The following is a 24,345-nucleotide window of genomic DNA, read 5'->3' as shown; positions in this document are numbered from 1 at the left end:
CTGAATCTCAAGGCCATCAAACTATTAAACAGCCATCACTAACATAGAGAGGCTGCTGCCAACATACAGACTCAAATCTCTGGCCACTTAAATAAATTGACTTAATAAAGGTATCACTAGTCACTTTAAATAACGCCACTTTAATCATGTTTACATATCCTACATTACTCATCTCATATGTATATACTGTATTCTATACCGTCTACTGCATCTTGCCTATGCCGCACGCCATATTCTATTCATCCCTTTTCATTTGTGTGTATTTGTGTGTATAAGGTAGTTGTTGTGAATTTGTTAGATTACTTGTTAGATATTACTGCATAGTCGGAACTAGAAGCACAAGCATTTCGCTACACTCACATTAACCTCTGCTAACCATGTGTATGTGACCAATAACATTTGATTTGATTTTTGCTGGGGAGCTGAAGAGAAAACCATTGAGGAGCTGTATATCCTGTAAAGCCCCTAAAGATTTAGCCTGTCCTCCCTTCACCAGGGTCAATGGAGAAGCTCCCCTGCTCCACACTATCGCACCACACCTCAGCATATCTAACACCATCATAGCCCAATGGAAGCAGATGTGCACTGCACTCATCTTCCGTCAGCATCCTACTTTCTCTGGCCATATGGAGGTCTGGGTTCTACCTTGGCCTCCTGCCCCTGACATTGGCAGAGCAAGGTGACAGTCATCAACACAGAGATTTACGAACTTTTACATAGTGATTCTCAAGATGGATTACCTTGATTCCGATGGAAATATGGCTTGTGAACCAGCAAAATGGACCTAAAAAATATAACATTTGAAAGTTTTAGCCTTTTTTTCGGTCAGCAGGTTTAGTGATTTGGAAACTGGTTGCAGATGTGGCCCACATGGGCCAGCCCTTATAACGGCACACCATGTCAATTCCCCCAGTTGGATCGTCTCATGATTGGCGAGTTGGAGAAGAAAAGCATTTGATATTTTCCATCCCTCAGTACAATCGTCTCAGTTCATTCGTGGAAGCCTGCAGGAGGACTAAGGGCTGGGTTCAATCCATATCACGGAAGATTTGCGTTCTAATGTAAAAGTAATTTCCAATTTAGAGGACATGTGCCGCGTTTACCATTAATGCTCCACAGACGCTCCACAGACGCTCCACAGACGCTGGAACATTGCCTTTACAGTTTAATCGAGCTATAACGCAGATCTTACGCAATACTTCGGCGACACGGATTGAATCCAACCCTGAGTTATTGTGTTATCACAATAGTTTATGGCAAGAAAAGCATCACTCTAGTCAACACTCGGAGAATCACATTTGGTTGTTGTTCAACAGGTTGCAGAGATTCAGTCATTGAAGTATTCACCCATGAACTTTGGCCTCACTGGCAACATTATTAGACAACACATGAAGGAAATATCAGAGCAGCTGTCCATTCTGCGTATGGTACTGGACACCGTCACATCGTAAACTTGTAAACCTTGTCATCCTTTCATCACTCATCTAACAAGCTGTTTCCTGTGGATGAGGCAGGAATCCAGACCTCTTTTTATTTTATTGACTCGTGTTGGCAGTGAGTTTTAAAACAAACAGCACAAGAAAGTCACATTAGGAGGTAGCTTCATGACAGCGCCACTGAGACAGTTATGCATGGAATGTTGCCTGAGATATTGACACTCCTCCCCTCAGTACAGTCAGTCAGGGGTGGCAGGGTAGCCTAGTGGTTAGAGCGTTGAACTAGTAACCGAAAGGTTGCAAGTTCGAATCCCCGAGCTGGCAAGGTTCAAATCTGTCGTTCTGCCCCTGAACAGGCAGTTAACCCACTGTTCCTAGGCCGTCATTGAAAATAAGAATTTGTTCTTAACTGACTTGCCTAGTAAAATAAAAGTAAAAAAAATAATAATTAAAGAGGAAGCCCCATGTAGGATGGAGTGTTGCACCGTTAAGAGACGCAGAGCGGCCTCGCCTGTGATCTGTAGCCAACACAAGGCGAGGCTACTCTCAGAGCAGCATGTCTTACCCCTAAATCCACCTTGACTCAACCTACCAGTAAACAAAGACTCCTGACCTCAGCGGAGGATATGTCCTCCAGTTCATGTGACGTTTATTAGAAACGTGAGACGGCTTCATGTTTCACTCCTGTTAAGGTTTAAAACATTCACGCTTATCCATCGCCATGCACGGTCGGCTGAGGATAAGACACCTGGCCTGCCTGCCATTGTGTGGGATGGGGAATCGAGAGATGTGGGTCGTGATTGGAATGTTTTCTCATATGTCTAAGAACACAGTAGGACAGTTACTGAGAACATCATAGCCTAAAGTTGTAAAACAGACACTGGGCAGCCGTTCATTGTGCTGAACCGTTTAACAAGTTTCTGACGAACAATGTCCCACTTTCTGACGTCCGTCGTTACATAATCTCTTGGATGAATGGTTATGAAAACTCCACAGTTACCAGTAACCCAAAATGAATGCTGATAAAAAGCTAAATGAGGCGAACCCAATAGAGTTGTGCCAGTAAGGTCTTGTGTTAATTCACAACGGTTACATTGAACGGTATAACAGCAGTGTGTAACAAAGACTCTGTTTGAACAATTGTGCTGAGTTGTGTATTTAGACAGAGCATGCGGCTCAAGTCTGTTTATGACGTGAGGATTTGTCAAAGTCAGACTTTCCTGTAAATCATTCCAAGCCTACATGACAGGTTTTATGTAATGATTTTATTCATACTCAAGATTTCTTTCTAAGAACTGATATTCCAACATTTGAATAATAACACATTCTGAGAATCTCCGGCTCAGCAGAATCTAAAAGACATGGACAGTAAATGCTAGATTAACTGGAAGATATGTGTACTTTAGTGACCACTCCTGTCTAATACTGTTAAGTATTAAGCTATAGTTCATCAAATACAAACTCAATGCGTCACTCTGCTTCAAACATGTAGGCATCAGACAAAAAGTGATTATTTTATACTTTTGGCACAAAATAAAAGTCTGTTGAGCTGTGAGCATATTAATTAAGATAAGCCACATAACAAAGACCCTGTTCTCATGTGTATTGTTTCGGAATACTTCAGATGATTAACAGGCTATGGTCCCGTGTGGTTTAGATGGTAGAGCATGGCACTTGCACCGCCAGGTTTGTGGGTTTGATTCCCATGGGGGACCAGTACAAACAAAATAGGAAAATGTTTAAACTCACTACTGTATGTCGCTCTGGTTGTGTCTGCTAAATGAATAAAATGTACATATCAGGAGTGGTTCTTGGATGGTAAAGCATCAATGGAACACAGCATTGAAGTTGGCTGTTGTAATATGTCTGTGTGTCGTTTGTTTCAATAGGAACAATGGATTATTGGCTGTCGATTCTTGTCAGTACATTTAAATTCCTTCCGATTATACGTGTCATGTAGGCATGCCAGTGATACCAGAGAGAGACACATTTGTCAAAAGCATACCTAATTTAGACAAATAGGTGCCATGTTTCCAGAGCTAGGACAAAGACTGCTAGTGGGCATAACTCAGTGAGGTAAGCCACATCCTGGTCTAACGTGATGGGTTTTTCAGTATTAAATAAACATGGAAACACACAATTGAAAATAAATGAGCTTTTGTAAGTCTGGTTTATCCCTGAGGTTCCTGGCGTAATGGGTGGACACAGCTGTCGAAACTGGCATGGACCGCCTTGTTATCCAGATAGATACTCTTACCAGAGGCATTCTGATGACACAAAGAACGATAACAGAAGAGCCCAATAAGGAAATCAACAACAAAAATATACGTTAAGATATTGTGAAAAAAATATGCCTGTTAGAATAATCCAAACAACTGATACGAAATTACTTCTACATCTGTTAGGCTCAATGTACAACCTCAGCTGAGACACAGAAAAAAAGAAACTACAAGACAGATCTCCAAGTGGTTTCTGGAGGACTTCCAGATTGACCCGTTTGTTTTCCCAGAAGTCTGATTTATCTGAGGTTGTTCTCTGGTGTTAGGAGCGTCCTCCGGGCTTCAGTTGTAGGTGATTTAACGCAAATAAACCTGAACAGGAAAAATAATCAGACAACGCTTTGAGTTGTGGAGGGCAGAGCAGGGGGCAATGTGCCAATCAGAACTATCAAAGCTCACGGCAAATAAATCAATCAGGAGAATTAAAGCGTTTATATGAAACAAGGGAAAGAAAACATGATTATCAATAACATTTCATTTTTCACAGGATTGTGTTTGTTTTTAAAACCAAAGAACATGTTGTCCGTCTCAAACCAAGTCTGACTTCATCTGGATGTGAAGACGTCGGTTTCCACTTCATAATTAACGTTTGTTAAAGTCAGTACCTGGGTGTATATATAATGCATGGCTTCCAGTGAAGGATTACAGTGGCAAACCACGTGGACTTGGGACAAAATGCTAAGTATCCATACTACAACTCAGTAATATTGTTGCGAATGTGCATATTTCGCATTCAGAATGCATTGCCCGTCACCGTGGAGACACCAAAGATCACAACAGATATTTTCCTGTCAGTCATCAATAATTGTTTCCAGTAGGTAATCAGTATCATCAGACAAAGAGAACTGGAAATAATTATGGGAGATTAGCAACCAAGTTTGTGTTGTTTCACAAGTCCTTCTGTGCATTTTTGTGTAATCCAAATGGGAGCTTGACATGTTAGCTCATTTCCCAGAAGGCTTTGCACTAAAGAATGCAAGGCCATATTTCACAAGTGCTCTTCCTGGAGCAGTTTTTAATTAATTGGATCTGACAGTAAAATTACTCTTTATATGACAACTTGTAAAATCTATTTTTAACAATCTGAAAGTATGAATATGGGAATAAGCGCGCTATATGTACAGCACAATATGCTCTCTTCTTTTATTAAGTTTCCGCCTGTTGAAAGTATACCTTTTTAAAACACTATTTTGAAGTAGGCCCATTTGCTTTCTATGCAGACTATATTCTCGACATCTCCATAATTACTGATACATCAAAGTAATACCTTATTATAGATGGAGTCAGGACATTGTGTAGCCTAGTGCAGGAATGATTCCTTGGGTCTTTCATTTCCACCTGCGAGCCAGGACTGAGAGGATATGGTTACGCAACCAAAGCCATGGCTCTCTTAACCACTGTTGACAGGATCCTGACAAAGTACGCTCGTTTAATTGGGCCTGGAGGAGGGGAGCAACGATCTAAGGGGCACTTGTTCTTACTTAGGACGGCTGTGTTCCACATTAAATGATTTTTGCCAAGTCAAGATATTTTCCAGTCACTGTAAGAGGACTTTCAGGGTAACACCTGTTTCGGTAAAAGATATTTCTGATTTCTCACACAAGCTCAGTAGAGGTATTTGTTTGCCCTATGTGTGGAGAGTGGCCATTGTACTGAGTCTTATTACACATCCAGGCCGAATCACACAGCAAAACTAAAATCAGAAATGGAGCTTTCTTGGACCTTTGATTGGGGTTTAAGGATCATCTGTGTCAACTCACACAGAAACATGTTGTTGGACATAGACAAGCATTTAATTGTCAACATCAATCATTTGTTCCTTTCCTCAAAGTGTCTTTGTGTAGGCCTCCCGGGTGGCGCAGTGGTTAAGGTCTGTGCCACCAGAGACTCAACCGCAACCGGGAGGTCCGTGGGGCAACGCACAATTGGCGTAGCGTCGTCGGGGTTAGGGAGGGATTGGCCGGTAGGGATATCCTTGTCTCATCGCGCACCAGCGACTCCTGTGGCGGGCCGGGCGCAGTGCACGCTGACCAAGGTTGCCAGGTGGACGGATTGGTGTGGCTGGCTTCCGGGTTGGATGCGCGCTGTGTTAAGAAGCAGGATGGCTTGGTTGGGTTGTGTATCGGAGGACGCATGACTTTCAACCTTCGTCTCTCCCGAGCCCGTACGGGAGTTGTAGCGATGAAATAGTAGCTACTAACAATTGGATACCACGAAATTGGGGAGAAAAAAGGGGGTAAAATTCAACAACAAAAAAGGTGTCTTTGTGTGGGCTGAGGGATTGTTATCCATGTGTTGTAAGTGCCATGGCTGGATGTGTTAAATACAGAAGCAACTCATACCAGATTCATGATGACATCATGAAATCATCATCAAATCCCCAAAATTGGTTTACACATGCACATATCCTTGTGACACAGGATTGGCTATTGCTACTATCCTAAGCACAGGAGGGTGCTGAGGGGAGGACAGCTCATACCAATGGCCAGAAACGAACACATGGAAACTGTGTTTGATGAATTTGATACCATTCCACTAATTCCGCTCCAGTCATTACAACGAGCTCGTCCTCCCCAGTTCAGGTGCCACCAACCTGCTGTGATTCTAACCAACCAATGTCCTACTAAAACCTTCAGATTAACATCTGGAACATCAACATAAAGTAGGTCTTCTACTGTATGTCTAACTTTGTTTATTTCGGAACTAATTCACAAACTGGGAGAAGTACATTTATGGCCGGTATCCCAGCCCAGATTAAACTTTGTCCAGAACTAAAACACTTTCCCAATGGAGATTCTCCATTCAAATCATTCTTAGTCCAGGACTAAGCTTATTCTGTGTCTGGGAAACCGGCCCTTAGAATTCAAATGGAGGTTCTCTCCTTCTCATCGTTTAATGTGTCATATAATACTTATCTGACCATGCAAACCACCTGTAAAACATCTCACTAACATCCTACGAGGACACTGAAACACTCTCCACCACATCATAAGGGCTCACAGTACTATGCACAACATAACTTTATAGTCTCAAACTCTTAGCCTTGGACAAACGTATGAAGTGAAAGAACTCCAAGACACAGTTTGATGATAGCACAGTCCCATACTCTATATTCCAACATAAACTAATGGGGAGTTGCTTAGGCAAATATGAAGTGCTTTACTTTACTGAAGTAGTATTGAATGAGTGACAAGGAATAGTGGTGGTTGAGGTAGAAGAAACGTGCCACCAGCAGCCAGATAGAACAGTAGGTGCTGGTGTCTCAGAAGGAGATCTACTCACACACATTTCATTCTGACTGACCTTCAGCTGGAATGAATAGACACCTAAAAGTCCCACAAAAAGGTTCTCTACCAAACCATCATGAAAAAGAATACAAGCTGTTTCGGAGCCTTACACAAGCCGTCTATGAGAATCGCTGAAATGCTTGGATGGTGATGGTGCAAATTCTCTCAAGTTCTGAGAATGAGTCTCTACAGAAAAGGAAGAACCCCTTGCTTCCATGAACAGTGACCCCTCTTTGATTATGGAACATAGTCAGTCAATCTGCTTTCCTGCCCATCGGATTGGTTGATTTTCCATTTAGACGAGTCACCAATGAATGACTGAATGCGCTGACAATACATGTAGATGTCTGGAACCATTCAAGGGCCTTTCAAGGGCCTATGATTTAGACAACCAGCACTACCTCATAGAAAGTCCACAGAGGCCTCTGATACCACTGTTTCATATTGAGTGACTTTTAAAGTAAACTGGGAAAGCATTACTATTCCCCTCAATAATACAGTTAGCCACAGAAGACTATATTACTGGAGCAAAGGCCAACGAAAACAGGTCACAATAAAAAGCTAACCAGGGAGTGATGTTGAACAGAAAAGTGGCATTTCACATAGTTAGATTTCATAGACCCTTCCTCTCATATTTCAACCGCTGCTGAATCCACTGTTGTCATATACTTTTGGTTTTCCTGTGGTATTACCCACTGTTGACTTGACATTTTATTTTCTCTCGTTGGATAGTTAAAGTGTTCAGAGCGGTCTGGTTATGAGGCGAATGAGTGCTACTCTGAAGAGGTGCATCGGGAGGAAACCAAATGGCTGCAGGTGCTCATTTATAGCTAACAGCTTATCAAGAGCACAACTGTGTTCTGAACACAACTTCAGTGTATTCCCCCATATTCTCGCTAGTGGCTTCATCCATATGCTGCTGGGTTTCGTCACGGTTCATCAACGAGGACCCATGTTCAGACAAACCGTATTCAGAGAACTCATGTGGTTGTCCAGACAACATTTGCTCGTCTCATGTTTGTAAGAGATCTGAGAACTCTGGCCCAGGCTGAATGTCTCAGGAGGGTGTTCAGTCAAACTCACATACAGACATGTGTTTGATACTGGCACACAAACAGATGGCTGCCATTGATGTACTGAGCAGAACTAGTGCCTCCTATCCTCCTCAGCATCCTCATTCATTTGCCTTTTTCTTCCTCTCTTTCTTTCCTCCTCTTCTTCGTTTCCTGACAGGGCCGATGTGCAGCCAGCGCAGGCAGGTTTTATGGCCGTCAGAAACTCCAGGGGCCAGGCCGCTCCTCCTTCCAGTGGAGAGTGAGTCAGGCCTGTAGGAGCCATTACAGTCAGCAGGTCTGCCTTGGCTTCCCCGGACCAAGCGCCAGAACTCTGGGGTTCAAAGGCTGTTATGCAATGGCGTACCTCAATCCTCATCCCAATTCCTCACAAAATACAGGGGGTTTTATGAGGTGGAGTAAATTTGTATAAAATATTTTGGAGCTGATCTGTCCTCAGATCAGTGCCATGGGGCTTTGAGAGGCATTGAGGTGCTCAGTTTGGGCTCTTTAAAGAGCCCTAGATGGGAAATCTGCCTGGGGCAGATCTGGGATCAGATTGTGTAGGACTCTGTATGCAGTGTGCACATTTTCTAGTTCATAAAACCTTGATTCTAGAATATGTATCTCAAATACATTATTGTTATTGTGATGCAATAATGTATGTTTGCTTTTATGTATCTATGCTTGACAAAACAACTTTCCATTCTGTGCATGAAGAACCATATTTTACGAGTTACCCTGAAAAGACGGAAACGCCCCAGTCTTATTTGATTGAATATGGCCCATAGTGTAGTGGAGTCAGATGAAAAGCATGTGGGCCCACCACTGTTAACATTAACCATCCAGAGAGATTAGGTTGCACACCAATTCACCTCTTCCTTTCCAAGGGAGGATTGTGTGGAGCCCAAGCAGCTAGAATGTCAGTTGGGCACAGAGAGAAAGTCCTGGAAAAGTACTGATTCTATAGCATCCCATACGGTTTATACTGAATTAAAGTCTTGTCTTAATCCAACATTATGTAACCAACAGTTTCTCTTCATAGGGCTGTGGATAACGTGTCCTTCGTTTCCATGGTGAAGCTTCTCAAAATAAGAGCTGAGCATTCCGAGTTATGGAAACCTAGGAAACACCTGACAATCTTGTCTCCGATCATGCAGCATAAAAATGATGAAGACGATGTTTTCATTCTGCGGTTCCAAAAACAAAGTCTTGGAGAATATTAAGATGAAATATCATCGCCACAATTAATTTGGGTTACGTAATCAAGAGACGAGATAATGATATTTGCGGCAGACCATGCACCGCGCTGGCAAGTGAGATGAAACCGCGTGTATCAGGTTTGTCATTTGTGGTATTGTTAGTATTTATCAAACGTTGATAAGCGGGAGGCTGTAGAAAATTACAATACATGATGATGGATTGGAGTCGTGAAGTTGGACTACCGAATCCTGAAGTTGAAGATGTGTCTTATCCAATCATGTGTTTCCCAAATGCTTCTCTCTCGCTCTCTCTCTCTCTCTGCCTCAGTATCAGATGGAGTCGCTGCCAAGAAAAACAGCCATAACAGGCAAGATTTGTGTAATATTTACAGAAAATATGTTTCAGGTCCACAAATTAATTCCATAAACTATGTCGGCACAGGAAAGTTTATTTTATTAAATGTTAGCTAGAGAGTTTCTAGAGTTGTCATACTGTGTCTCAAGGTCACCAAAGTCGCAGAAAATACCATTTTACAAAGTCAAAGGAGATCTTAGAACAATGCCATCAATAACTGAGGACATTAGTCAAAAACTGGCACCCAAAGCACGCCTAAGTGAAAGCTTCACTAACTTCCTCTGTAAGAAGTCATAGAAACAGGTGCATAGAAATCCCACAGGTCAGGTTCAACATCAATCAATCCTAATAGCCATCCATAAAGAGAGGAACGAAGCACACAGAGAGAACGCACAGAAGCTTCTGACTGATTCAATGTCAAACCCAGGAGTTAGAGTTCGGGGGGTCTCTCTCTCTCTCTCTCTCTCTCTCTCTCTCTCTCTCTCTCTCTCTCTCTCTCGGTGCATGCTGGGTGTTTTTGGAGTTTGAGTGTTTGGTGTGGAAAGCTCTATCCTAACTAACTGTCTTGATTCTTTTCTTTACATGTTATTTTTTATGGTGGAGGGTTAATGCAATATTTGTTTTTAGCGGTATCCAAAGTTTTTTTTCAAAGTTAGGGTGGAAGAGGACAGAGTAACTTTCCTGGGGGTTGGAAGGTGTAGTGTGCGCAATGGCTTCTCAGCCTAGCGTGGAGGAGACGCTGTCGATACAGCATGGATTCAGGTGTGTTCCTGAGAACGGAGTTAAGGTGGAGGAGGTTCTGCTCACGGTCAGTGAACAGGTAGGAGCTGAGTTTATACATTCTGCTTCTAGAATGAACAAAGCTGTGGTTGTCTTCATGAAAAGGGCTAATTTGGTCGGTAGGCTAATTGCTAGCGGAATATTTGTAAGGGATGTGTTGGTGTCAATTTCACCTCTCTCGTAATTTGCCTCCGTTTATTACGGATGATCAAATTAGGAAAGAGCTGAGTCGTTTTGGTAAGTTTGCTAGCGGTTTCCGTGTACTGTCAGCAGGTTTTCAGGCAGATGCCGTTAAGCACGTTGTTTCGTTCAGGAGGCAAGTGTTTATGTTTCTGAACAATAATGAGCAACAGCTAAATGTGCATTTTAAAGTGAGGCATGGGGAGGGGCTCTATGCAGGTTTTGCCAGGACAGATAGTCTACGGTGTTTTGAATGTGGGGATTTGGGGCACAAGAGCTTTGCGTGCCCACATAAAGGCCATAGACAAGGTGAGGGTACAAGCGCAAGTGGGGGAAATCGAGGTCAAAATGCAGGGGGTAAGGAGATGCAGACAGCAGAGGCTGGGCCTAGTCAGTCTAGAGATGGTGGTGTAGATGAGGCTGGGTCTAGTCAGGCTAGAGATGGTGGAGAAGCAGAGGCTGGGTCTAGTCAGGCTAGAGATGGTAGGGTAGTGGAGGCTGGGTCTAGTCAGGCTAGAGATGGTGGGGTAGCTGAGGCTGGGCCTAGACATGCTATGGAGGGTGGTGCAGATGATGCTGGGCCGAGTCATGCTATGGAGGGTGGTGTAGCTGAGGCTGGCCCTAGTCATGCTATGGAGGGTGGTGCAGATGATGCTGGGCCTAGTCATGCTATGGAGGGTGGTGTAGCTGAGGCTGGCCCTAGTCATGCTATGGAGGGTGGTGCAGATGATGCTGGGCCTAGTCATGCTATGGAGGGTGGTGTAGCTGAGGCTGGCCCTAGTCATGCTATGGAGGGTGGTGCAGATGATGCTGGGCCTAGTCATGCTATGGAGGGTGGTGTAGCTGAGGCTGGCCCTAGTCATGCTATGGAGGGTGGTGCAGATGATGCTGGGCCTAGTCATGCTATGGAGGGTGGTGTAGCTGAGGCTGGCCCTAGTCATGCTATGGAGGGTGGTGCAGATGATACTGCGTCTAGTCAGGTTATTCTAGTGGATGAGGAGAGTATAGTGGGGAAGTGTAAGAGATTAGGGGGGAGGGTGTCAAGAGGAGAAGGAAAAAGGGTGTGGACAAAGGCACCATGGAAATGTTGCCTGTTGCTGTGGGTGAGGCACTAACCAGAGAGAAAGGGCAGGTGGTCAGGGTGGGAGATAGAGAAGAGGAGGAAAGTGAGTCTGAGGAAGAGGATGAGGAGTTATTTTTTTCAGACTCCTCTTCAATTGGCCCGGAGCTGACAGCCAGTCAACCAGAGGGGTCTAAGTACACGTTGAGAGAACTGACAAGGTTCCTGAATGAGACTAAGGGGAAAAAGTTAATCTTGAGGCTTTTTTTTCCTGATCCTAGAAAGTTTGTAAGATCAGTACAACATGCTATGAGAAATGAGGGGCATGGTGTCCTCTCACCCAGGAAACGGTTTAGGTTGAGGAAGTGGGTCACAACAGTGCGTAAAGGTTTACCTTCAGACACTGTTTAAATGTTTAATTTCTTACTGACACTGGGGCTTTTTGAGCTTTGCTATTGGTCTATTTCTCTGCTGGCTTTTCTCCCACTTCTTATGGAGACTCTTCTGGTAGGCTCGCTCAATATAAATGGCGCCAGAGATGCGGGAAAGAGGAGTGTGTTGGGCGAATATGTAAAACAAAAAAAAGTACAGGTGTTGTTTCTGCAGGAGACGCATAGTGATGTGGTGAATGAAGTTGATTGGGGGCTCTGGTGGAAAGGGGCAAGTGTGTTGAGCCATGGGACAAATCTTAGTGCAGGGGTGGCAGTCCTTTTTGCACCGGGTCTGGCTGTAAAAATTTGCTCCTCAAAGGAGGTGTGTAGGGGTAGGTTGCTTGTTGTTAAAGCAGAAATTAACAACATGTGTTTTGTCATTATAAATGTGTATGCGCCTAACACAGGGAGAGAAAGAGGGGTTCTATTTGGGAGTCTTAGACAGGAACTCTCACAAGTAGCGCCTGAGGAGACGCTGGTGATCGGAGGTGACTTGAACTGTACAATGGATTTTACAAAAGACAGAAATGGGGAAGAGCCTCATTCAGTGTCAGTGGGAGTGTTAAGGGACATCTTTAATCAGTTTGACCTAGTGGATGTGTGGAGAACTAAACATCCAAACACAAGACAGTATACGTGGGTGAAGGTTTTTGGGGCTAGGGTGAGTGCAGCTCGACTTGATCGTTTTTACATGTCCAGGAATCAGAGCAATAGGCTGCTGGGTGCTACCATTCTCCCAGTTGGGTTTTCGGATCACCACATAACCATGGCTCGGCTGTCTATTTCACCAGGGCCCCGGCAGGCATCTTATTGGAAGTTCAATGTAAAGATCTTACAAGATGCCACTTTTTGCTCAGGTTTCCAGACTTTTTGGGAAAGATGGGGGCAGCGAAGAGAGGAGTATGAGTCTCTGAGTCAATGGTGGGATGTGGGGAAAGTGCAAATTCGGCTTTTCTGTCAACAGTACACAGCTCTCTCATCCTCAGAGGCTAGGAGAGTATTGGGGGAACTAGAGCGGTGTATTAGTGAGATGGAGGTAGAGATGGTGGGGCAAGGCAATGTAGGCCTACAGGCTAACTTAGCCGAATTACGTAGGGACCTGGGCAGTTTTTCCAGGTTAAAGCAAAGGGAGCACTTGTAAGAGCTAGGTTCTCCATGCTCAAGGAGATGGATGCTCCCAGCTCCTTCTTCTTTGGTTTGGAAAGACAGAGCAGTGAAGCCAATGGTATGCATTGTCTACGGCTGTCTGATGGGCGGGTGACCTCTGTGGTGGGGGAGATGCGGGAGCGAACTGTGGAGTTTTATACTGAATTGTATAGGGCAGAAATGTGTGATCCTATGTGTGCTCAGGTCTTGTTCGCAGGACTCCCTAAGCTCTCTCGGGCACAGAGGGATTAAATGGACATTCCCCTGTTGTCACATGAACTGGCAGAGGCAGCAACCCATATGTCCCCCGGTCGTGCACCCGGGGTCGATGGACTTCCAGAGGAATTTTACAAAAAATTCTGGGGAACAATTGGACAGGATTTCTTTTGCGTGTTGCGAGAATGCGTCGGGGTAGGAGAGTTGCCGATGAGCTGCCGTCGGGCGGCTCTGACTCTCCTGCCCAAAAAAGGGGACTTGTGTGAACTTAAGAACTGGAGGCCTGTGGCATTACTCTGTGCGGACTGCAATATTTTTGCCAAGGTCCTCTCTAACAGACTGAAGTCCCATCTGGACTCATCTGGACTCATACACAAGGACCAGACATATTGTGTACCGGGACGCTCAATCACGGACAACTTGTTCTTGATTAGGGACATGTTGGACTTGTCGAGAGGTTCTAATGTGAACTTTGGACTGGTCTCTTTAGATCAAGAGAAGGCTTTTGATAGAGTGGATCATGAGTATCTGTTTAATGTGATGTCTGTGTTTGGGTTTGGGAAGAGTTTTGTGACCTGTGTGAAGCTGTTGTATGCTGGGGCGTCATGTATGGTTAAGGTGGGAGGAGGGCTCAGTAGGCCAGTCTGGGTGAGACGGGGCATTAGACAAGGAAGCCCTCTATCTGGGCAGCTGTACACACTAGCCATTGAGCCTTTTTTAGGACTGCTACGCAGGAGACTGCGGGGAGTGTGCTGGACAGGCATGGATGTGGTGACAGGAATAGCAGTCTCAGCATATGCAGATGATGTTTCTGTAATGGTCAGGGATGGGCAAGATATGCAGGAACTAGAGACCAGTCTGAAGGTGTACGAGGGAGCTTCATCAGCTAAGGTAAACTGGGGAAAGAGCAAAGCTCTGTTATGTGGGGCATGGGGGGATAGGGCTCCTCCTCTGCTTCCAGGGGGTTTGCAGTGGGGTTGTGAAGGGCTTAAAGTGTTGGGGGTGTACCTGGGCTCGGAGAGGTGGGTCAGCAAGAATTGGGAGGGGCTGTCACAGGCAGTGGTGTCAAGACTGGCCAGGTGGAGGTGGCTCCTGTCCCAAGTGTCATATAGAGGGAGGGTGCTGATAATCAACAACCTGGTGGCATCTTCCTTGTGGCATAAACTGGCTGTCCTCAACCCCCCCGCCGGTCTGCTTGCAGACCTGCAACGCAAGCTGGTGGACTTCTTTTGGTCGGGACATCCCTGGCTGAAGGCAGCAGTTTTGTACATGACCGTCCACGAAGGAGGACAGGGCCTGGTGGAACTGGAGAGCAGGATGGCTGCTTTCCGACTAAAGGCGGTGCAGAGACTGCTGTACCACACTGATGTTGGCTGGAGGGAACCAGCATGTGCGCTGCTGAGGAAAGCTGGCGGATTAGTGTTGGACCGGCAGCTGTTCCTCATGAAGCTGGAGAGGCTGAGTACAGCAGGTCTCTCAGAGTTTTACTCTGCGGTGCTGAGGGCCTGGCAGCTGCTAAGGCCCACACGAGAAGGGGGTGTGGAGCCTGGGCAGTGGGTGTGGGAGGAGCCTATCTTCCACAACCCAGCCATCCCTTTGAGATCGGTTCAGTCGGCCACCCTGCAGAGGCAACTGATGGCAGGGGGTTTACAAAGGCTGGGTGACCTGAGACTGCTGGGAGAGGAGGGGTGGAAAACCCCGGAGGTCTTGGCGCAACAAACAGGAATAACGTCTCTTAGGCTGCTGGAGAGATTCCTGGAGGAGGTCCAGGAGGCACTGTCTGAGCCGGTAAGGGGGGGTGTTTGAGAGGCCAAAGGGAGAGGGGCCACCAATGTTCCCGCCACTGCAGGTGACGGCAGAGACTGGAGACTGGCAAGGGGGTCTGGAGGACTTGTTAGATTTTAACACTCCGAGCCTGGGGGAGTTTGAGGGGGTGGGAGGTAAAGCCCTCTACAACCTCTGCGTTAAGGTTAGGAGCATTAGAAGCCTAACAGGAGTGAAGGCACATCAGTGGCAGGGGGTATGTGGGGCGGAGAGTATGGTGGGTTTTAGATGGAGGGCGCTCTACAAACCCCCAGTACCAAAGAGGTCAGGGGACCTCCAGTGGAGGGTTCTTCATGGAGCCCTGGCCACTAACAGCTGGTTGGCACGGGTTGATCCGGGAATTGGGCAGGGGTGTCCTTTCTGTCAAATGAAAGAAACTGTAATTCATGTGTTTTCTGTGTGCACCAGGTTAATGCCATTAATGTCTCTGTTGGAATGTCTGTGTGACAGGTTGGGGGTGGTTTTTGCTGTTGGGATGTTTATAATGGGATACAGGTATTCGAGTAAGGAGAAAGAAAAATGTGTTTTGTTGAATTTTCTGTTTGCTCAGGCAAAGTTAGCTATTTGGCTAACAAGGAGGAACAGGGTCAAAGGTGGGGGGATAACAGACCCTTTACTACTGTTTAATGGGATGGTCTCTGCGCGCCTTAGGGTTGAGTTTGAGTTCTATAAAATTATCAAATGTGTGGAGATGTTTGAGGAGATATGGTGTGTTGGGGGGGCTGTCTGTATTGCTGGGGAAGATGTTTTGGATATACGGTTAGGGTTTTTGTGTATGGTGATTTGTATCACGTGGTAGATGGAAAGGTGAGTATGGTACATGTATGCAGTACAGGATATATTTTTATTTTTTTATTTTAGGAGTGGGGGGGTGAGTTTTAAATTAATTGAGAATGTTTCAATAAACAAAGACCAAAAGTCAAAAGTCTCTCTCTCTCTCTCTCTCTCTCTCTCTCTCTCTCTCTCTCTCTCTCTCACTCTCTCACTCTCTCACACTCTCACTCTCTCACTCTCACTCTCACTCTCGTCATCCTGCGTAGCCAAGACACAGTGGTGTTACTCTTCTTCCTGAGCTGTTTGTTCTGCAGCAGCTGCCCGCAACCCTATCCCAGGGTGTTTCTGTTTTCCATGGAGCATTGTGAGGAGCACTCCGGGGGCTATGGCTGTCACAACAGGCCCTAAACCATCCACTCTGTCCTCATGTGGAGAGCAATGGGACCACTCACCATTAAGGACAGACAGACAGACCCAGGGTTGAGTTCACTAAGGGAAAGAGGCTTTGGACATGTATTTTTTTCCTAACGGACTCATCAGAGAGGGTAGACTAACACCTGAGAGACACAAGGACCAACACAACAACATAACAAAAACAGAGTACGAGAAGCAGTCTCTCTGAGAACACACAACATAATGACATCGTTGCTGAAAACCGTAGCCCCATAGGCTTACAGTAATCTACACCAAGCAGAAAGTATAGGCTTTCTGCCCCAGTAAATATCTAAGTCATAGTTGGCAACAACTGTTCTACATAAGACATTTCCCTCCATGATTTTGGTCTTTAAGCTGAAGATCCTTAAAGCTCTGCGGTTAAGACATGTGAGTGGATGGTGTAGATTTCCTTCTGCCTAAACAATCCATTGAATGAATGACCCTAAAGCTGATATTATAAGCATTTAGCAGACATTTTCCAAGCCTGGACATGAAATTAAACTCTTCCAGGTCTCCAAGGTCATATATCAGAGAAGGATTATGTCATACTAATAGGTCATAATAAAGTAGTTAATGGTGCATGAAATAACCTAAAGGCTAAATGTTGAATTGCATAACGTGGCCTATCCATTCTCTTCTAGACCTCCCCAAAGACAGAATGAACATCATCAGGGATTCAAGAGAATACGGTTCCACAGTTTCTGTTACCATAGAGATACAGTAGGTGTTTTTAATTATGTATCATATTACAACGTAGGAGTCACAACGGCATGGGTAATGTTGACACTAGCATAATGATGAGATTTTTGAGCTTTTGTCTTTACTCCGGGTTATCCTCAGTGGCTAAAACCATTTGGAAATGCATTACGGGACACATTCATACAGGCCCAATGCATTATGGTCCACCAGCGTTGCTGGTAAGAAACCTACTTTTCTAATGTTTTTGTGAGAATGTGTGTCACCAACTTCAAACTTGGCCAGACAAAATGTCTTTGTATCCACCAATTCATTGTATTTTTAGTTCAGCTGCAGTCTGTTTGTTTAATCAGGCGCTGAACAATATTCCTGCCGGCGCATCATTACACTTCCAAGTGCTTTAGAGAATTCATTCAAATTCATTGACCTTAGACGAGTGCAAAAATGTAGAGAAAGGCTGAGAGGACATGGCCAAACAAGGAAGTGGTGAGTGTGTCAAGGAATCGAAAGGGGATCCTTTATGTCCACTACACTATTACCTCTGTCAAACAACACTTTTCTATGTGTCCATAATGTTGATTAGGAAAAAAACTACTAACTTGATCAAAATCATGCAGTTTCAGACTCTGACTTTTCCCCCAAAACAATCAGAGACTGGTGCTGGAAAACCAAAATAGCCCGCTCTGCATTCCTTGGACTGCCGGGATCATTTTTTCACACATTTGACACAACCCAGCGAGGGTTCGTTAAAAAGGTTGAAACAAACTTTCCATCCGTGTATGGAAATGTAATCATTATGGAAATAAACATTTACACTGAGAGGCAGTAATAGTGGCTGTCAAGTGTGACTCTGCCAATGGGCAGAGCGTCACCTATCACTCTTTAAGAGAGAGAGAGAGAAAGAGAGAGAGAGAGAGAGAGCCCAGTGTCATGTGTTCTCCTCCTGAACTCAATGTGGTTTCTATTAGAAGTCTTATCTCAGCCCGGCCTGTTCTGAATCTGATCTGAAGACTGAGGCTTTTCTTTGATCCAATTCAGGAGAGGGAGAAGGAGAAGGAGAAAAAACCTGTTGCCTTAGGAAGGGGTTTGAAATGGCAAACTGACACACTGTCCCTAGAGTGAGGCCAGTGGAATATTCACTAGCAAAGGCAAAAAAACTCACACCAAGCTAACTCAAACCAAAACGTTACCAAATCATAACTCACGTCATGTGACCAGATAAAGACGGGAGCAGCAGCCTCCCTATTGGCAGAAGAGTTGAGATGTTCCTTAAAATAAAAGGTGGTAAATCCTCCCATAGCCCTGATTGGTCCACCACCCTTGTCTCCAATAACAACGGGGCCTTGGAAAAGATAGAAGGAAAAAAGAAGTCATCATGAGTGATTTATTGTTGCAAATGTTCACTGTTTTAAGAATCGCTGTCCTCACCTCAATCAATCAATCACATGTATTTATAAAGCCTTTTTTTTACATCAGCAGATGTCACAAAGTGCTGTACAGAAACACAGCCTAAAACCCAAAACAGCAAGCAATGCAGATGTAGCACGGTGGCTAGGAAAAACTCCCTAGAAAGGGAGGAACCTAGAAAGAAACCGAGAGAGGAACCAGGTTCTGAGGGGTGGCCAGTCCTCTTCTGGCCGTGCAGGGTGGAGATTACAAGAGTACGTGGCCATTTAAGGCCACCTCACATGCAGCTTGATAAGATGTTATACTGATAGTGTGCATCGTTCCATTGAAAGGTCTGTGTTTTGTTTCGATAAGCTACTTCAGCATACATCTACGGTTCCCTAAAAAGCAACAGCTTTTTCGTTGGCAGTCTCTTATCTCCCTCGCTTACTGTAGTTGCTGATCTCAGAATCATCACTTATTCTCTTCAATTTGACAATAATTCAACGTCTGTCTCTCTCTCGTTCTCTCTCTCTCTCACTCTCTCTCTCTCTCTCTCTCTCTCTCTCTCTCTCTCTCTCTCTCTCTCTCTCACTCTCTCTCCCTCTCTCACTCTCTCTCTCGCTCTCTCTCTCTCTCTCTCACTCTCCCTCTCTCTCTCACTCGCTCTCTCTCTCACTCGCTCTCTCTCTCTCTCTCTCACTCTCTCTCTCTCCCTTCTGTATTGTTTTGCAGTTTTCCCATGCTCCCCTGCTGCCTTTCAGATGTGCCCTTCGGAGGGAAATTCCAGCCATCACCCCCGATTTGTATCAAAAATAAGCTATACCTTCTCTCTCTCTCTCTAATTGCGAGATAGATCCAAGGCCATTTGTAGCAAGGTGGATATTACTCAATTACATTTACATTTAAGTCATTTAGCAGACGCTCTTATCCAGAGCGACTTACAAATTGGTGCATTCACCTTATGACATCCAGTGGAACAGCCACTTTACAATAGTGCATCTAAATCTTTTAAGGGGGGTGAGAAGGATTACTTTATCCTATCCTAGGTATTCCTTAAAGAGGTGGGGTTTCAGGTGTCTCCGGAAGGTGGTGATTGACTCCGCTGTCCTGGCGTCGTGAGGGAGTTTGTTCCACCATTGGGGGGCTAGAGCAGCGAACAGTTTTGACTGGGCTGAGCGGGAACTGTACTTCCTCAGTGGTAGGGAGGCGAGCAGGCCAGAGGTGGATGAACGCAGTGCCCTTGTTTGGGTGTAGGGCCTGATCAGAGCCTTGAGGTACTGAGGTGCCGTTCCCCTCACAGCTCCGTAGGCAAGCACCATGGTCTTGTAGCGGATGCGAGCTTCAACTGGAAGCCAGTGGAGAGAGCAGAGGAGCGGGGTGACGTGAGAGAACTTGGGAAGGTTGAACACCAGACGGGCTGCGGCGTTCTGGATGAGTTGTAGGGGTTTAATGGCACAGGCAGGGAGCCCAGCCAACAGCGAGTTGCAGTAATCCAGACGGGAGATGACAAGTGCCTGGATTAGGACCTGCGCCGCTTCCTGTGTGAGGCAGGGTCGTACTCTGCGGATGTTGTAGAGCATGAACCTACAGGAACGGGCCACCACCTTGATGTTAGTTGAGAACGACAGGGTGTTGTCCAGGATCACGCCAAGGTTCTTAGCGCTCTGGGAGGAGGACACAATGGAGTTGTCAACCGTGATGGCGAGATCATGGAACGGAGTTCTATGATCAATGGAACGCGCAGACAAATTCTCTATCAGCCACTCTGCATATCCAATCAATAAAATCTTAATATTTTCAGTTGACATTCCACTAATTCAAAAGTCTGTAAAAACATTGTCAGGACTGAATGAACAGTTTGACTGTGTAAACTCAGGGTTTCAAAGTAGGCGCAAGGTTGCAGCGCTTAAACATGGCAAAGCTTTCATCAACACACTTGTCTCCAGTGCCACCCCCTTCCTAGCAGCTAATGAGCAACAGTGTTAGAAGTCTCTCTCTCTCTCTCCCAATGAAACTAACTTCAAAAGGTTGCACCATATCTGCAGTCACTTTACTGTAGCCAGTGGGGTGCCTCATCAAGAGACATTCGTTTCACATTATCTCAGAGTTTGTAAAAAATATAGTAGATACTGAAGTAACATTTTCCATCCTAAACAAAGTCTGTTTTTTTATGCTGTGTACATACCCTCATAAAACAATACAATGATAATGTAATGATGACATTGGATCCTAATGTTGACATGAGTTTGTATGTCGTTGAGTTTTATGATTCCCTTGTGGACCTCATTCAGTTGGCTCTCTTCGGTTTGATAAAAACAGGCTTTGAAAGTCCCTGTAGTCCCTTGAATTATCTCTGTTCTAGAGCCAAACTGGCAGAAAATAGGGAAGCACGTCACTACGAAGACCACACCACATCAGAAACATCTTAAGGCTTCTGATCAGGATCCAACAGTTACAAAATGATCTGTACAGTACAGTTCCCCTAATGTTACGCAAAGACAATCAGTTCTTGTCATTACCGACCAACCAAATGACAAGCCCAGTATTCTTCATCTAAGCATTGAAAATGATTTCCCCCTCTTTTTTTGTATTCTCTCAAGATGGGACAGGGTGAAATTGTTCAGAACATGGTTTTGTTTGACGTTCATTGGAGTGTGTGGTGGTGACTACAGTTGCTCTCTCAGCACTGGGATTATGGCAGAAGGAAGGAAGCTGTTGTTTCAGCCTTTCTTCTGTCCTCGTTGCCGCCACAGCCAACGTGTTGAGAGATACCCCAAGATGAGTGACAGGCCAGGCACCGTGCCAACGGAAACCATGCTCTCTGTGTGTACATACACACACAATGTACAGTATACACACACATAAAACACACACACATGTGCATATGCATGCAATAGAACACACATTTACTTAATTCATTCATACACACAGACACACAAGTAACTGCCAAAATAAAGGAAACTCCAACATAAAGTGTCTTAATAGGGCTTTGGGTCACAACAAGCCAAAACAGCTTCAAAGCACCTTGGCATAGATTCTACAAGTGTCTGGAATTCTATTGGAGGGATGTGATATCATTCTTCCATGAGAAATTTCATAATTTGGTGTTTTGTTGATGGTGGTGGAAAACTTTGTCTCAGGCGCTACTCAAGAATCTTTCATAAGTGTTCAATTGGGTTAAGATCTGGGGGCTGGGACGGCCATGGCATATGGTTTACATCAAATCATTCAGTGACCACTCGTACCCTGTGGATGGTAGCATTGTCATCCTATGGGAGCATAGCCATGGTAGCCAAAACAATGGTCTGCATAGTATTTTTATACATGACCCTAAGCATTATGGGATTGCTTAATTAACTCAGGAACCACACCTGGGTGGAGGCACCTGCTTTCAATATACATTGTATCCCTCATTTACTCAAGTGTTTCCATGATTTTGGCAGTTACCTGTACATTCTCAATGTCATTCGCTGCCCAATACACAGTCAGTTTAGCCAGTAATCGTGCTCATACCCTGATTGCTCACGGTACACGTGCAGTAAAAAGGATAGCAGTAGCCCAGACACATGCAGCCTGATTCTCAGAGCATACTTCTTTTCACTGCTAAATATCAGACAAGGAAAAAGCCCATGAAGGAATGCATGTTATGAAAGAGGGGGTGCTGGGACCTGCCTGTCTGCAGAGAGGGACTGCCAACCCCCTAAGTACTTTAAGATTCACTTCATTCATTCCTTACCTTGGAAACACCATGCAGGAGACAGCGAGCACTGAACAGTTCAGACCCAGACCATGTAGGCAGGAAGTGATCGGTATAAAACAAGGGGATTGTTGAATTTACTGGCTTCTGATTGGTGGATTAAGAGGGCACCATGCTTCAGTTCTTCAGTATAACTGGTAAAGAGCCCTCTAGTGGTAGAGAGGGGAAGAGAGATCAACACTACCAGAGATAGTACAGGTACACTATATATATACAAAAGTATGTGGACACCCCTTCAAATTAGTGGATTCGGTTATTTCAACCACACCCAGTGCTGACAGGTGTATAAAATCGAGTAACAGCTATGCAATCTCCATAGACGAACATTGTCAGCAATGGTGGAAAAAGTACGCAATTGTCATACTTGAGTAAAAGTATAGATACCTTAATAGAAAGTTACTCAAGTAAAAGTGAAAGTTACCCAGTAAAATACTACTTGAGTAAAAGTCTAAAAGTATTTGGTTCTAAATATACATAAGTATCAAAAGTAAATGTAATTGATCAAATATTCTTAAGTATCAAGAGTAAAAGTATAAATCATTTCATATTCCTTATATTAAACAAAGCAGTATTTTCCTGGTTTGAACATTTATGGAAAGCCAGGGGCACACTCCAACACTCAGACAGAATTGACAAAAGATGCATTTGTTGTTCAGTGAGTCCGCCAGGTCATCGGCAGTAGGGATGACCACGTATTCTCTTGTAAGTGTGGGAATTGGACCATTTTCCTGTCCTGCTAAGCATTTAAAATGTAATGAGTATTTTTGGGTGTCAAGGAAAATGTATGGAGTAAAAAGTACAGGAATGTAGTGAAGTAAAAGTTGTCAAAAAGTACAGGAATGTAGTGAAGTAAAAGTTGTCAAAAATATAAATAGTAAAGTACAAATACCCCAAAAAATAACTTTAGTAGTACTTCAAAGTATTTCTACTTAAGTACTTCACGCCACTGATTTTCAATAGAAGGGCGTTACTGAAGACCTCATGCCACCTTTCCAACAAGTAAGTTTGTCAAATTTCTACCCTGCTGGAGCTGCCCCGTTCAACTGTAAGTGCTGTTATTGTGAAGTGGAAATGTCAAGGAGCAACAACGGCTCAACCACAAAGTGGTAGGCCACACAAGCTCACAGAACGGGACCACCGAGAGCTGAAAATGGTCTGTCCTCGATGTCCACATACTTTTGGTCATGTAGTTTATGACCCTACATCCATTTGTTCTCAAATCTTTGTGATTAAGAAGTAGCATGGGTGTGATAGAAACATTGCGTATTTATCTGTTTTGTTTGATATTAATAGTTAACAATTAATACTTAACAAATAGGAAGACATTTCTGTTCTGTTTAACTCTGTGTTTCTGTAAAGAGATGGTTTCCACTCTAGCTTCCTGCAGTTAGTCTGGGCGTATGGTCAAGAAAAAATGGGTTTTGCTAGAGATAGCTTGAGCTGACAATGACTTGGTGATAAAAACCTAAAATTGGTGTGTGTGACCCGAGATAGAGAGAGCCTGGAAGAGTTTAGAACAACGTCTCATTGTCTCATCATCCTGGCATCTGGGAAACTAAGCCGGGTTGGAAGTAAAAGAACACACCGTGCAGATTTAATTTTACCTTTATTTAACCAGGCAAGTCAGTTAAGAACAAATTCTTATTTTCAATGACGGTCTAGGAACAGTGGGTTAACTGCCTGTTCAGGGGCAGAACGACAGATTTGTACCTTGTCAGCTCAGGGATTCGAACTTGCAACTTTCAGTTATTAGTCCAACGCTCTAACCACTAGGCTACCCTGCCGCCCCAGGAGATGGACCAAGGTGGCTTAAAGGAAGGTTGGAACCAGTCGGACTAACATCCATTTTTAGGTCTGTAAGATCTGTTTTTTCATTTTCAGTTTCATTTTCAGTCATTATTGCAATAATGAATGGATATTGAATAAAGATGATTGTTTGAAGAAATTACAAAGTCTCTCTCACTTGATTAGAATATTCCATGAGATGGGTCAGTTGTCAAAGATCAGTAACATCCATTGTGAGATATGTAGTTTATTTGACCATTT

At 44.4% G+C, this 24,345-nt stretch overlaps 1 protein-coding gene across 1 annotated transcript in view; it reads right to left on the bottom strand.

Moving 5' to 3' along the window:
* The window catches only part of LOC118370019 (target of Nesh-SH3-like), a 65,095-nt gene extending 42,713 nt beyond the window's left edge, over positions 1-22,382 (bottom strand). Inside the window, exon 1 of the mRNA XM_052500377.1 lies at positions 22,279-22,382. The gene's annotated coding sequence lies outside the window, so the exon portion shown is untranslated. The remainder of the gene's footprint in view (positions 1-22,278) is intronic.
* Between the last annotated feature and the right edge of the window lie 1,963 nt (positions 22,383-24,345).

Source organism: Oncorhynchus keta, unplaced genomic scaffold (assembly GCF_023373465.1).
Source record: "Oncorhynchus keta strain PuntledgeMale-10-30-2019 unplaced genomic scaffold, Oket_V2 Un_contig_10373_pilon_pilon, whole genome shotgun sequence".
Taxonomy (NCBI): Eukaryota; Metazoa; Chordata; class Actinopteri; order Salmoniformes; family Salmonidae; genus Oncorhynchus; species Oncorhynchus keta.
The sequence above is the reverse complement of the archived record's forward strand: the minus strand, read 5'-3'. Positions and strand labels throughout refer to the sequence as shown.